Raw genomic sequence first — 15578 nt, 5'->3', positions numbered from 1 at the left:
CATGGGGCAGTACTATGGGTTTGAGCCCGCTCGTAGGGGTCGCGCCTCTTTGCATGGACGAGCGCCTTGTTTTCCGGCACAACGTCCGCGCGTAACCCGCGGGACGGAATTATTGATTAGCTCGTAGGGGCAGCGCCTCTTTGCATAGACGAGCATGGTTTTTCAGAAAGGTCCACGCGTAAACCGCGGGACGGCATTATATTATTTAGCTCGTAGTGGCAGCGCCACTTTGCATGGACGAGCACACTTCCAGTAATGATCGCGCGTAGCCCGCTGAACGACTTTTATCAGAAATATGTGTCAGATCTATGTTTTCATACGGATTATCAAGTATATGTTTAGACATGAAATCAGAAATGCGTTTCAATATGATTTTATCAAGACTATGATGCAATGCGATTTATAAAGTTACTAAAACTTGTGAACTCACTCAGTTTATACTGATTCAAATGTTTTACGTGTCTTTCAGGAGATAACTAAGTAGCGCATGGAGTCACACTTAGAGCACCTCACGCTGAACATCTAAAACTAGCTTTTTGGAAGATTTTAGTTCTATCCCTTCGATGCGGTGGTTGTTCCCGCCGCGCAAGGGGATATGGCGTGGAAATCTTCAACAGTTTTATACTTGGATGTTTTTATGTAATTTTTAAACAATGTAACGTATTTGTATTAAACATTTCATGCGCAATGAAAATCTTACTTTGAATGTTTGCAATGGCCCGTGCTTAATTATCAATCCCCACTCGCGCGCGCCCGGCTGTTTCCGCCGCTCAGTGCTGGGTGTGACAGTATGCGTGTATCTATGTATGTATGTATGTGTGTGCGTGTATGCATGTACCATTGTCCATTGTTCTATGTATATGTGTGTATGTGTATGTGTGTGTATGTATGTATGTATGTAAATGTGTGTGTGTGTACATGTATCATGTATGTATGTATATGTGTGTATGTACATGTATGTATGTAACGTTGTCCATTGTTCTATGTATATGTGTGAATGTAACCACGAATGAAAGTGTATGTATGTATATGCGAGCCATGTAAGTTATCTGTTTTTATTAAATACAGTATGTCTTAAAATTGAATATATTTTAATTTGCTAACTTTTCAAAGTTACACGAGGCAGATTCCATACCCATCGAGGGTAGGGGAAATTGTCGTTTGCCAAATGGAACCACTATTAAAGGGGTCTTACATGTATCGAAAATGCAATATTTTTTCCGTAAGCCATTTGTCTCGAAAACAACAATGCTCCATAACCCTTTTTCCAGAGTTTTGTTAAATGCAGAATTTAAATTCGAGGTAATCATCTTGAGTGGGTATATGCAAACACATGTTATATCAAATGGATATTGAAGAGAATAAATGAAATGCAATGATGTCGGCAACCAACGTATGTGAAGAAACACTAACCGGACCCCGGGCAGATTACGGATAACCTGGGGGTTAGATAGATGTTTCCCACGAGGGGTTAGACCCAGAGAAGATGGTTCTTCTGATAACCTGCAAAACAGACACCCGTGAGCTTGTCACTGAGAAGGGGGGGTTCCTCCTTGTGACCACCCTCCGGCGTGAGAATCAGACTAGATTGCTCTTTAAATATAAATGTATATTAAGAGATTGCTAGAGCAGATATCAGGTATAATATGATAATACAAGATAAGATGAGATGGTCATACCATTTGTGGTATTTATAGCCGAAGGTAGGTTTCCAAGGAGGTGTGGCCGGCTGCAACAGTGTTCCTGTTCAACCAACAGTAGCCTACGCACGTGCCCTGCTGGTAGTTGGTGGGTAGGCAGCGGCTGATAGTGACCAGGCCTGCTGTATACCATTCCTTTTCCACCAACTGCCGGCTACGCACGTGGTATGACAGGAGTTGGTGAGTAGGCAGCGGCTAATAGTGACATACAGTGCAGGAGCATGCTGCTCGCCATACTGTTGTCAATAAGCTGTCGTATCTTTAGTCAGATCTTTTTCCCATACCTCGTCAGGTACAGTACAGAAGATCTTCCCGTACCGTACGGACTGGCTTATTTGGGCGGGAGTATTCCCCCTCCCGCCCTTGTGCGGGATTGTTCCCGGCTTTGCTCATTCCTTCAGGTGACACTGAGTGATTGAGAGCTAAGTGCCTTGTGCGTGTAGCCTTGCTGCGCGGGTGGCCTTCCCTGATGGCTTGTATCCGAGGCTGCGGGGACAGGCGGAGTCCTTCACCATTGGGAGGCATTTCCTGCGGGAACAGCTTGCGTACTGCGCGTAAGGACGTCACGTCTCTGAGCATAGTTGGTCCTGCGGATCCAGTTGGTTTCTGCGCAGACGTCCCTGTTCAAGGTGAGTCTTGCGGGTCCAACTGGGCTCTGCTGGGACCTACCTCTTCAAGTCCCCCCAGTCCAATGTTCTTCTCATGCGTGTTTAATAAAGTGAGGTGAACTTTCGGACTTAAGCAAAGGGTTTTGAAAAGGGTTTTTTAAGGTTTTCCATGGGGATTCTTCCCGCGGAAGTCCATGTCACTTGCAGAAATTCCCGAGTTTCCTGCTTGGTCTTTGGGTATGATGCGGGTAGGTCTGTAACCTCCTCGCAAGTCAGGAGCGTTGAGTCCCACTTGTGTGGATTCTCCATGAGGTTTTGGTAGTTTTGAACATAGTGATCAATTATGTTAAAACCACCAATTCTATCCTGGAGCTTCAAACAACGTAGTTCTCGACGTTCCCGCTATGCGGGGATGTTATTTCCGTTTCCGCAAGCATTGCCCAGAAGATCCTTCTTGGTTTCAATTCCCAGCGGAGCGCTAGGTATGTGAAGGGTTTTGCCTTAACACTGTACCAGCTCTCGTCTTACGGTTACTTTACTTCCAAGGTATTCCTGGCGTCAATTCCCTGCGGGTGCTAGGTATGTGAAGGGTTTTGCCTTTACACTGTACCCGCACCCGTCTTATAGTTACTTGGTTGCCGAGGTATACTTGGCTTCAATTCCCTGCGGGTGCTAGGTATGTGAAGGGTTTTGCCTTAACAGTGTACCCGCATCCGTCTTACGGTTACTTGTTTGCCAAGGTTTACTTGGCTTCAATTCCCTGCGGGTGCTAGGTATGTGAAGGGTTTTGCCTTAACACTGTACCCGCGTCCGTCTTACGGTTACTTGTTTGCCAAGGTTTACTTGGCTTCAATTCCCTGCGGGTGCTAGGTATGTGAAGGGTTTTGCCTTAACACTGTACCCGCGTCCGTCTTACGGTTACTTGTTTGCCAAGGTTTACTTGGCTTCAATTCCCTGCGGGTGCTAGGTATGTGAAGGGTTTTGCCTTAACACTGTACCCGCATCCGTCTTACGGTTACTTGTTTGCCAAGGTTTACTTGGCTTCAATTCCCTGCGGGTGCTAGGTATGTAAAGGGTTTTGCCTTAACACTGTACCCGCGTCCGTCTTACGGTTACTTGTTTGCCAAGGTAAGGGGTATTTTCCCGCTTACTTTTTAATATTTTTAAATTTTGAATTTTGAAATTCGAAAGGTTGGTGAAAGGATAAGAACAGTCCAAACATCTGAAACGTCGTGCGACGGTTTCTTCTGACTGTGTCAGGACGTGCAGGAAGTTATGGTGACGTGAAAGTACATGGTCATTCCAGACGCTTTTTCAGGCGCGTGGGCCCGATTTTTCGGGCGCATGGCAGCGAAATTAATGGTATGCGTCCTGTCAACAGCTGTTGCCAGCTTGCTTTTTGCCACGTGTCATAGTTTCATTGCACCTTCGTTTTCTCTCTCTTCCGCATTAATTTCATCGCATTAATTGCGATTAGTATATAAAGGGGGGGAGGGTTCTTTGTAATCCACACTTTCACTCTTCTCTTCATCTCTTAAGCGATTTCCGGCGAATACTCCCCTTTTCAGGCAAGCATTCTCCCGAAATCGTTTTCTTCTTTCCTTTACAAGATGTCGTCTCGTGATGTTGAATCCACAGCCGATGACAAGAGTACTGCTGGCGAGTGCCAGTGTGCTCTGCCTGGCGATCTGTACCGGTATATCGTCAGGAAGTTCATGCTCGAGTCTCTCGAGCCTGAGTATCCTGAACCCCATCATACTGTGTACGATGCCCCCAGAGGCAAGATCGGGGTTTATGCAGCATTCTTTGTTTATGGGAATCTTAGGTTCCCATTGACAAAGTTTGTTTACCGTGTCCTTGAGAGGCACGGTGTTCATTTGACCGAGTTGCACCCCATGGCGATCGCCAAGATTCGCCACTTCGAGTGGGTGTGCCGGATTTTGGGCGTTGAGCCCTACGTTGACCGCCTGATGACCTTCTACACTTGGAGGTGCATCCAGGGGTGGTACACGTTGACAACCCGGATTAAGGGTTTGAAGATTTGCGCGACCGAGCGCAGCCTTCGCTCGTGGAAGCGGGAGTTCTTCTTCATATCCGCTCGCGCCATCCCCCTTGCCATGAAGTTTAAGAATGGGCAAGCTCTCCCAAGCCTTCACGCCTCCAACTACCAGGAGGCGGAATGGTTCTCGAAGATATCTCGGGTCCAATCTCCGGTTTACCGGTTTGCGGAGTCCAGGATGGTCATGTTGGGGATGAGCCGGGTGTGGAAGGCGGCGGATGCGCAAAAGGTCCCAATCGTCCTCGAATACGGTTCGAACTCTGTTCCTTACGGTATGCTTTGTTTCTTTTTGTTGATTCTGAATTGCTTCTAACTTTTTTCTTATTTATTTCAGAGGGGAACGACCTGCAGTCGCTCCTTAATCCGCGGGAGGCTGACGGTCCCGCCCGGATGGGTACTCGCGCTCTGGACGAGAACGAGTTGCCCATCCTCGAACAAACGGCGGATCGGTTCGTGGAGGTCTATCCGCAAGGCCATGAGATCCTGAGCGCCAGGCGGCCAGGTAAGGCGCTCTTCAACCCTCGACCCCTCAATGTTGAAACCTCTGCTGGAATTCCTTTAATCGTATTCTCTGATGAGGAATCCGCAGATGGTCCTCCGTTGGTGCGGAAGAAGAAGGCTGCCGGCGGGAAGGGGAAGGAGAAGGCCTCCACTGCCGATCAAGCGCCTCGGTCTGATTCGGAGACCGAGAGCGAAGAGGTGGCGGGGAATCCCGGTGGTGATAAGACCACTGCTCCGGAGGTTGCGACTGTCACCTCCGGAGAGCCCAAGAAGACGACGGTGACCGGCGCAAAGAGGCCGGCTCCATCGGGTTCGTCCCCGCCTCTCCGTACCTTCAGGCTCAAGAAAACCCGTAAGTACAAATTTCCTTTATCTTTAGCTTCATAGTTTAATGTCGTTAACACTTATCTTCTTTACGCAGGTGTGGATGTTGACGCATTCCAGGGTGGAGCGCAGAGGAGTACCTCTCCGCCAATGACGGTAGGCTTGGTCAGCCTACCTGAGGCGTCGACCCAGGCGCCTGCGCCTGCTTCCGCTGGTTCAGTTGCTCACTCCTTTGAGCCGACTGTTCCAGCTGAGATGACGTCACCGCCGGCTGTGAGTGCGATTTTTACAGCATCTTTCACTGAGCCGGCGGTCACTCTTGCTGCGGATTCCGCGGCGGCGACCGCGGCGGCTGCTACCATGCCCCCGCCATCGGCAACGACGGCCGATCCATCAGGTACGCATGGGGCTTCTCGCCAATCTTTGCCACCTTCCCATCTGCCTGACCTTTTGGATGGATTTCCTTTGGGTTCAGGTGATGGGTTCGGCGGCTATAGGCCTGTTATTGACCCTACAGGTACGTAGGGTTCCTTTGGCCCTTTTTTATATATATTTTTTATCATCTTTTCCTAACTGCGTTTTGTTTTTTGCAGTGTCGGATTCCAATGAAGTGTATGTTCCACGATGGAACATTCGCCAAGGAACAACCCTTTGCACCCCTGTGGAGTGCGTGGAATGGGCTCGTCACGCTGCTCCCAGTGGTGCGTTGGGGGAAGCCATGGCTAGCTACCAAGAGGGTAGGCTAAGCAATGAGCTTCGGGTTCTCCTGGCCCGGATGCAGCCGCGCGTCGAGCTGCTTTGTCGTGAAAACGACAAGTTAAAAGCAGCTCGCGCTAAAGAAGTAGCTCAGGCGCGGGCTGTCCGGGAGGAGAACCAAAAACTTACCGCAGTGGCTGCGGAGAAGGAGAAGGCCTTCAAGGCCCTCGAGGTTGAAGTTCAGGCTCGACTCGAGGCCCGTTCCAAGGCTGCCCAAGCTGTTAATGAACAGCTTCGGCTGGCTAAGGAAACTGCGAGGAACGCAACCGAGAGGGCCACCAAGGCTGAAGCTGTTGCTGAGCCTCTACGCGTGGAGAATGAAGAGCTTAAAGCCAAATTAGAGGCTCTCCAGCAGGCTCATGATGCCTTGGCGATGGAGGACGCTAAGAAGCTTCAAGAAATCCTGGACCAGAGGGGGGTGCTTGACCATACCGAGCGTAAGCTAAAGGGCGTCGAAGAGGCTGCGGCTAAAGAAGTGTTGCTTGCCAACCTCAATAAGAGTGAAGCCGAACGCGCCCGTAACGAAGCTCAAGCTGCCCTCCAAGATGCTCTGGCTGCCAAGGAATGGCTTCTTCGAGAAGCGTTGTCTCAGGTATGTTTTCATGTCTTCACGCTTTTCTTTGTAAATAGAAAAGGTTTTGACACTTGTATATTTTCTTTTGTAGGTTGTGCATCGGGTCTTCTCATAGACATCTTACGACGATGCTATGAGCGCAGCCCTCAACGCTTCTCACGAGGATGGGGAAAGGGTCGGCTTCCTGCTTGGTCTAGGGTTCGTTGAGAAAGGCATCCCGCCTTCCAACTTCCCTTTGTACAATGTTGATACTGAAGCTGTTTACGACCAAGCAGTGAATCAGTACGCCGCCTTCCCGCATCCGGTGGTGGAGAAGGTGAATGAAGTTGCTGCTGCTGATGATGGGCTCGCTATCCTTAAGGCTTTCCTTGAACGGCCACGCTCTACTGATGGGGCTGGTCCAAGTGGAAGTGGCCCTGAAGCTTGATCCTGAAGATACCTTCCCACTGCTAGGATAGATTTAGCTTGTATAGATTTATTTTCTTGTAGGCGGGTAGTTACCCGGCCATTCTTGTAATGAATATTTATGAAATATAAATCTTTGCGCGGGTAAGACCGCTTCTTTTATTGGATTCCTTGCTTTATAAACGTTATATGACTTGCATACTTAAGTTTAAATTAGCAATTTTCCAAGTGTAGAATAAGTTAACCTCTGAACGTGGTAGATAATAGGTTGAAGTTTTGCTTCCTCTTTCGTGATTGTGCGGGTAGGACCGTCACTTGCACTTAGTAGGATGGCTAAACTTTACCTGCGTCTAACCTGCGTGTAGGTTTTCCTCATCTTTTCTGAGGATAAGTTAACCTTTGAACGTGGTAGATATTAGGTGTGAAGTTTTGCTTCCTCTTTCGTGATTGTGCGGGTAGGACCGTCACTTGCACTTAGTAGGATGGCTAAACTTTACCTGCGTCTAACCTGCGTGTAGGTTTTCCTCATCTTTTCTGAGGATAAGTTAACCTTTGAACGTGGTAGATAATAGGTGTGAAGTTTTGCTTCCTCTTTCGTGATTGTGCGGGTAGGACCGTCACTTGCACTTAGTAGGATGGCTAAACTTTACCCATATCTGACCTGCGTGTAGGTTTTCTCATCCTTTTGTTTGAAATTCTGTTTTGAACCGTTCGACGCGCGGTTGTCAGTAGGTTAGTGTTCAGTTCCCTTTTTCATGATTCATGCGGATAGACCGGCACTTTCATTTAATGGGATAACTGAACTTTTCCCCTTCAACTGACCTGCGTGAAGGTTTGTCGTTTTTTGGGTTTATGCGGGTTATGCCGCCTTCCCCATGCAACGACTTTTCACGTAATTATGCGGTGAAAACAGGCATATCCGTGTTGAATAAGTTAACCGTTCGACGCTTGGTTGTTGATAGGTTAGTGTTCAGTTTCCTCTCATGATTCATGCGGATGGACCGGCACTTTCATTTAGTGGGATAACTGAACTTTTCCCCTTCAACTGACCTGCGTGAAGGTTTGTCGTTTTTTGGGTTTATGCGGGTTATGCCGCCTTCCCCATGCAACGACTTTTCACGTAATTATGCGGTGAAGACCGGCATATCCGTGTTGATAGTTCATAGAAGTATAAATGTAAAATCATCAGCGTCGCTGTTTTAAGGAGAATCATTTCCATTAGAAGTGGCTCTTGGCCTTTTCTTTACAAATTTGGAATTGATTTACATGCAAACTGTGTAAATAAGCTCCCTTCCATGTTGTTGGGATGGGAGTGCCATCGAGCCGATACGCACCTGGTTCGGGATCTTGTTCTTTACGCAGCATGTAGTCTCCATATCGAAGCTGGAATTTTATTCGTGTTTTCCCCAGCTGGGGTTCTACACGCATCAGCCTGCTCAGCGTTCATTGCGCCACGAGGTGCGCGAGCGTTCCATCTCTGACGAATGCTTCGACCATGTCCTTTACGTCTATGCATTCTTCAGTGTTGTGGCCTTTTGTCCTGTGAAAGTCACAGTATTTGCTCCGATCAGCATTGTGACGATGTCGGATTATTTGAGGCTTTGGCCATGGGAGCTCCTCGGTGGCGAATATCTCGGTGACGCTTTTTGTGAGCGGCGTCCATCTGGAGTTCTGGTTTGACCGTACGTTATCTTTTCCGCCTAACCGATGTTGTACGCCGGATGAGGTGTCAAAGTTTACCCTTGACTGCCAAATGCCTAGCTTTCTCTTTTTGTTTAATCGGGCGGTAAGGACGTTGTCTTCCCTTGTCTTCTGGGTGTAGAGGTTTGTGCTCTGTGGGAGATCTCTACCCAGTTGCTTCTCCGTTTCCGCAAAGCGTTTAGCTGCTGTCATGATGGCATCCCATGTGGATGGCATGCCATCTTTTCCTGTTAAGGTGCGGATGAGCTCTGGGTCGTTCGCGCCCTGAATAAAAGCAGCGCGAACAAGATCTTCGCTAATGTTACCCAGACTTAGCTTCTTCGAATTGAAGCGAGTGATGAAGTCTAGCAAAGATTCGTCTTTTTCTCGAATGCACTTGAGGATTGTCCATTGCTCCTCTGTATATTTTCTTTGCTGGCTGAAGTGTTGGCTAAAATTCTGTTGGAAGTCTGCCCAGTCGTAGATGTGGTTAACCGGTAGACGATCGAACCACGCTCTAGCAGCCCCCACAAGTGTCATTTGGAACATGTAACACCACGTAGGTTCCGTCCAACTACTGACGGTTGCCCCCGCTATGAATCTGTTCAAATGATCATCTGGATCAGATATACCATCATAAGTGCCGATGTTTGACATTTGTTTGGCACTTTTTGGGGCGATTGCTTCCGCAATGTCCCTTGCAAATTTGGACGTTCCCGCATTTGCAACGTTTGGTCTGAATGTTTTGGAGAAGTATCGTGGACTTCCACCTGTGCTTTTTGGTTTGAAGGCTTGTCCAAAATGCCTTCTCGGTTGGGAGTCCGTTTCCTTACGCTTCCCTTTTGCCTTATGGCGAGGGTTCGCGTCGGAGTCGGATTCCTCCGAGTCATCCTCCAAGTATTCGAATTCATCGGCCTGTTGTACGGAACGCAAGCGTTCGTCCAACTCAGCCTGGAATTCCTTTTGTCGTGCCTCCGCCCATGCCTTAACTTCATCGAGAGTTTGGCGGGGGAGTCTTCGTTTCTCAAACTGGGTATCGGTGAATCCCAGTGAGCGATTATTTACTGCACTTGCCCCAGCTGGAGTAGTTTTCGTAAAATTTACTTCACTTGCCCCGGCTTGGGTAACCGGGGTAGTGTTTGTAAAGACTGTGTTGCTGGTATTCCCCCAGTATCTGGGGTTGTGGTTACCGGAATTTCTCTAACCATCTTTCTAGAAGTTTGAAAAAACTGGAGAAAAATAAAGTTCTAGCTTTATGCACGGATGGCGCCAATGAAGAAACACTAACCGGACCCCGGGCAGATTACGGATAACCTGGGGGTTAGATAGATGTTTCCCACGAGGGGTTAGACCCAGAGAAGATGGTTCTTCTGATAACCTGCAAAACAGACACCCGTGAGCTTGTCACTGAGAAGGGGGGGGGGGTTCCTCCTTGTGACCACCCTCCGGCGTGAGAATCAGACTAGATTGCTTTTTAAATATAAATGTATATTAAGAGATTGCTAGAGCAGATATCAGGTATAATATGATAATACAAGATAAGATGAGATGGTCATACCATTTGTGGTATTTATAGCCGAAGGTAGGTTTCCAAGGAGGTGTGGCCGGCTGCAACAGTGTTCCTGTTCAACCAACAGTAGCCTACGCACGTGCCCTGCTGGTAGTTGGTGGGTAAGCAGCGGCTGATAGTGACCAGGCCTGCTGTATACCATTCATTTTCCACCAACTGCCGGCTACGCACGTGGTATGACAGGAGTTGGTGAGTAGGCAGCGGCTAATAGTGACATACAGTGCAGGAGCATGCTGCTCGCCATACTGTTGTCAATAAGCTGTCGTATCTTTAGTCAGATCTTTTTCCCATACCTCGTCAGGTACAGTACAGAAGATCTTCCTGTATCGTACGGACTGGCTTATTTGGGCGGGAGTATTCCCCCTCCCGCCCTTGTGCGGGATTGTTCCCGGCTTTGCTCATTCCTTCAGGTGACACTGAGTGATTGAGAGCTAAGTGCCTTGTGCGTGTAGCCTTGCTGCGCGGGTGGCCTTCCCTGATGGCTTGTATCCGAGGCTGCGGGGACAGGCGGAGTCCTTCACCATTGGGAGGCATTTCCTGCGGGAACAGCTTGCGTACTGCGCGTAAGGACGTCACGTCTCTGAGCATAGTTGGTCCTGCGGATCCAGTTGGTTTCTGCGCAGACGTCCCTGTTCAAGGTGAGTCTTGCGGGTCCAACTGGGCTCTGCTGGGACCTACCTCTTCAGTATGGCTTAAAAGGATAGGTCATACTTATAGTAACAAACTCTCTCATTTTGATTTTGTTAAGAATGTTTCCTTTAAAACTTTGGATTGTGAATTGTGTGAGAAGTCTAAACATACCCCACTTGCAATTTCAAATTAGTTGTATTAAAAGTAAGGAGTGTTTTGAATTGATACATTATGATACACAGAGAAGGTTTAGGAATCCATCACTTGGGGGGTGCTATTTTTAACTATCGTGGACGACTCTAGTCGGTCCGCTTGGATTTTTCTTTTCAAACATAAGTTTGAAATAGGTAACCGCATGATAAACTGTCACAAAATGATTAAGACCCAATTTGGAAAGTTAAATAAAGGGATTAGTTGTGACAATGAGGGAGAGTTTATTTCAACCTAATGAACAATTTTTTTGTTGAGCAAGGAATAACTGTTGAAACAACTTAGCCCCACATGCCACAAAATGGTTTTGTGAAACTCAAGCACATGCATCACCTGAGACCGCATGAGCCCTTAGATTTAAGGCAAGTTTCCAAAAAAAGAAAAAAAAATTGGGGTGAGTGAGTTATGACCACAGCCTAAATAATCAATCGTCTTCTTTCGAACACCATCGTTAACAAGACCCATTTGAAATCATATTCTAGCGAAACCCCGACTATGAGCACATAAGGTTTTTGAAGGTCTGGCGTATTTTCGAAACACAGATACATAGATAAATTAAAATTGAGGTTGTGACTCGAATTTTTCTTGGGTTACACACCAGGAACGAAATGGTACAAAATATATAACACAATTCATAATAAAATAAGATAGCATCAAAGGATGTAAGTTTTGCCGAAAATACATTTCCTTATGACAACTTTAAATCTTTTGACAAAGAAGAAAATAAATTTTTAATTTTTCTCCTTAGTATTACTATACAACTGTAGATGGAACTACTCACAATTTGGCAAACTAGAATGAAAGAACAAATACAAATGTAAGTGGGCCATAGATGTTGAGCCCCAGTAACAAAACCCTCTTTGGAAATGAATACGAGTCTCACCAAAGGAAAGTGGACATTCTGTTACCATTGAGATGCCCATACCACCAAACCAACAAACTAAAATGAAGCATATCAAAATAACAATGGGCTACGTGAGTTTAATGTTAACATTGAAATAGACACACAGCAAAATTTTCAAAATATTAACTGTAAAACATGTACATAATAAAATTTTCTAACCGATAACACGAGGTCCGAACTAGTCAGACCACAAATTGTTAATACTCAACCAAAACGATTAGGAGATTTAATCATTGATCTCATCATTCATCGATAATGTCTTACCCAGGGCCAATCAAGAACCCACAAACGGTAAATCCCATATCAAACTTTATTTCTTAAAAAGAGTTTTCTAATACTCATAAAGCCTTTTTGACGGCCATTGGCTTGATTGACAAGCCCTTGGGGTAAAGAAAGATTGTTTCATTTGTCAATTAGACGTCAATAACGCATTCTTTTACGGTGATCTCCATGAACATGCACATATGAAGATCCCTCAAGGGTTTGACAAAGGAAAGGAGAACAAAGTGTTTAGACTAAAAAGTCATTATACGGCTTGAAGCCAACCACATGAATCTGGAACCAAAAATTCACTTAAGTTTTATTGGAACTTGGATTCAAACAATCAAAGGCTCTCTTTTCATTAATAAGAAAGGGAATTCTTTCAGTCACTTTAATATATGTGGACCATGTTATCATTGTAGGAAACAACATGTCAAAAATCAATGAAATGAAAGCTCATGTTGGTGAAATGTTTAGCATAAGGACCTACTGAATTTGAAATAATTCTTAGGAATTGAGGTGGCTTGAACGAATAAATATTTGGTCCTCAGTCAAAGAAAGTACTCCATTGGCATAATAAAGCATAGTGGGGCTTTAGGGTCTCGACCTAGTGATTTTCCCATGGAGCAAAATGTAAAATTGGGAAAAGCCAATGAAGAACCAAGGTGAATGTGACTCAATATAGGCATCTTGTTGTAAGGTTGCTTTACCTACAAGCAACACGACCAGATATTTTTTAGTCAGCAAACATATTGAGCCAATTTGTGTCAGACCCATGTCAAAACTATATGGAAACTGCCACGAAAATTTTAAGGTATTTGAAAATAACCCCGGGACAAGGAATTTTGTTGCCAAAGGAAAGGGGAGCGAATCTCATAGAAAATAGTGAGTCTGATTAGCTTGGATGTCCTTACTTGAGGAGGTCAAGAACAAGCTACTTACTACTCCTAGGTGGAGCTCTCATATCATGGAAATCCAATAAGCAATCCTTCGTTTGTCGGTCCTTGACCGAAGCAAAAAACCTGGCGATGGTGCCCATGGAAGGTGAGGTTCTATGGATGTGTTGTTTGTTGAACGAGCTCAATCTACAGCAAAACAAACCAACACCTCTCTTTTGTGACGATAAATCCCCTAGACATATAACTAACAACCCGTTCAACCATGAGTGCACGAAACATGGCGAGATGAACTGCTTTTTCACGTGCGAACGAGTGAATTTCAAGAAATTCGACCATGGAACATTGACACTAAGGCCCAAATCGCAAACTTCTTCACCAAAGCTTTGGGCTTGCAACAACTTCTTTTTTTCCTTGCCAACTTAGGTGTTAATATCTTCATGCTCCAATTTGAGTAAAAGTGTAAAATTGACGGCTATTTCTCCTTTCAGCTAGTTGACCATCTTTTGGTCAAATTCTCATCCATTTATATTATTATTCCCTTTCCTTGGATATGTCTAAATATGTGGCACATCTATAGTTTCCTCTCTGTATTTATATCTCCTTCATGTAAATGGATGAACACGAAAATGCTTAATATCTAATTTTACAAAACGATGTTGATAAAGAAGCCTAGAGTTGTCGTAAAAGGTAGTCCTATCATGTTATTGTGTGGGTTTGAAATCAAATTCAAATTTAAATCTAAAACCTCTAAGTCACGAAGTATGAAGTATATGTTGGTTTCAGTATTTTTTTGGGATTCGGGTCTTTTCACCGTTCTATGGTCAATTCATTTTCAAAGAAAAAGTGCACACGAATGCTGAAGTATGACATGTTGAACAAACAAATACAAGTATTTTTTTTGTTTCCAATTTATTTTCGTACATTCCAAATACAAATAATGCAATTGTTTGTATATATTGTCATTTAAATTATTTAATTATGTTTTCACAACTTCACCTAGAAAAAAACCTAATATACTTAGGTGAATGGAAAATCAATCCTTTTTGAATATATTTATACGGATCTTTCGATAGGATCAATACAAAGACCATTTTTGTATCAAAGGGACTTGGCCTATATCATCATGTTAGACAAAATTTAATTTTTTAAATAATTAGAGTTCAAATTTCATGGGTAAAAAAAAATAGCCATAGTTCTCAATACAACCTATAAATCAAACAAAACAAATAATTAAATGCTAGATTATCTTAAACTTGAAAACAGTAAGAACATTACAACAAATGTCAAGTTTCTTAAATATTTTTTTTATAATAGATTTCCTTGAGAGAAATAAAACTTGATCATCATAAAAGGAAATTATGTAAAATTTATTATCCTTGTGTATTTTGTCAGTTTTTTAGTGTTAAGCATAAACTTTTTAAAATTGTAATAATTTAATTAATTATAAAAGCTGTTACCAACACATCCACTATTTTCCCGGTAAATAGATACCGACTATTTAAAATGAGAGTTCTATTAATAGAGAGTAATACTATCCTATTTTATGTTTTTATGTAATCTACCGGTTATATTTAACAATAAAAAATCTGAGTTTTTAACCGGGTTCATTTGAGTTATATACACCGTTCTTTTTCTTATCTTCTAAAAGTTGTTCACATTTATTTCTTAAGTGCAAGAAAATATAATATAATTCGTTAAAACTAAACTATAGTATGAGAGACAAATTCGCGTTGTTAGCAACAAACAATATTGTTTTGTTGGAGAAAATAGTGGTTCATAGGGTGTTTTAGCGAGAGTGAGTTTTAATCAAGAGGGGATGAAGAGCATGATGTTGATGGCTAGTCAAAGTCAACAGTGACGAAGCTTGGACTTAATCACATGGGTGACTGAATTCATGGACCCAAAAATTTTCGGGTCGACGATTCTGTTCTTGTTGCTGATTCGGGCCGGGTTGGATCAAACAATATGACATCTATATAGTACATAGAAGAAGAATTACAAAGCAGCTCGGCGACCTTTTAAGATATTTGAATTCCTTAATTATGGATTCCGAAGTAAATGCTTCAGCAATTTCTTTTTTTTATATATATATAATCCACCAAGCTATTCGCGAGATACTCATCTAAAATCTTTTTGTGAAGACGATTCTTGAATATTTTCATTGTTTTCCCATGATTTACCTAATTAAAAAGATTTAATATGGTTGACTTAAACTGAAATTTCACCATACAATACCAATTACAAGCTTAGTTGAACAATTTATCTAAATCCCCAATTCCACAATTACAAACCCTAATTTTTTAATCTTTAAACATTACTCAATATAAATGCAATACAATGTCTAACAACAAAACACAGGTGAATTATTACCTTGCAGACATCGACTGAGCAAAGGGCGCATAGATGAGAACGTGAGGTATCCGTTTGATTATTTTCCAAACCCTAATCAAAATTGCAATCTTCGTTCTTTTTTTAAACACGTTTTTATTTTTCATAT

This window comes from Bidens hawaiensis, unplaced genomic scaffold (genome assembly GCF_021521415.1).
Source record: "Bidens hawaiensis isolate Kalapana, Puna unplaced genomic scaffold, B.hawaiensis_p1.1 tig00022892_1, whole genome shotgun sequence".
Classification (NCBI taxonomy): domain Eukaryota; kingdom Viridiplantae; phylum Streptophyta; class Magnoliopsida; order Asterales; family Asteraceae; genus Bidens; species Bidens hawaiensis.
The sequence above is the reverse complement of the archived record's forward strand: the minus strand, read 5'-3'. Positions refer to the sequence as shown.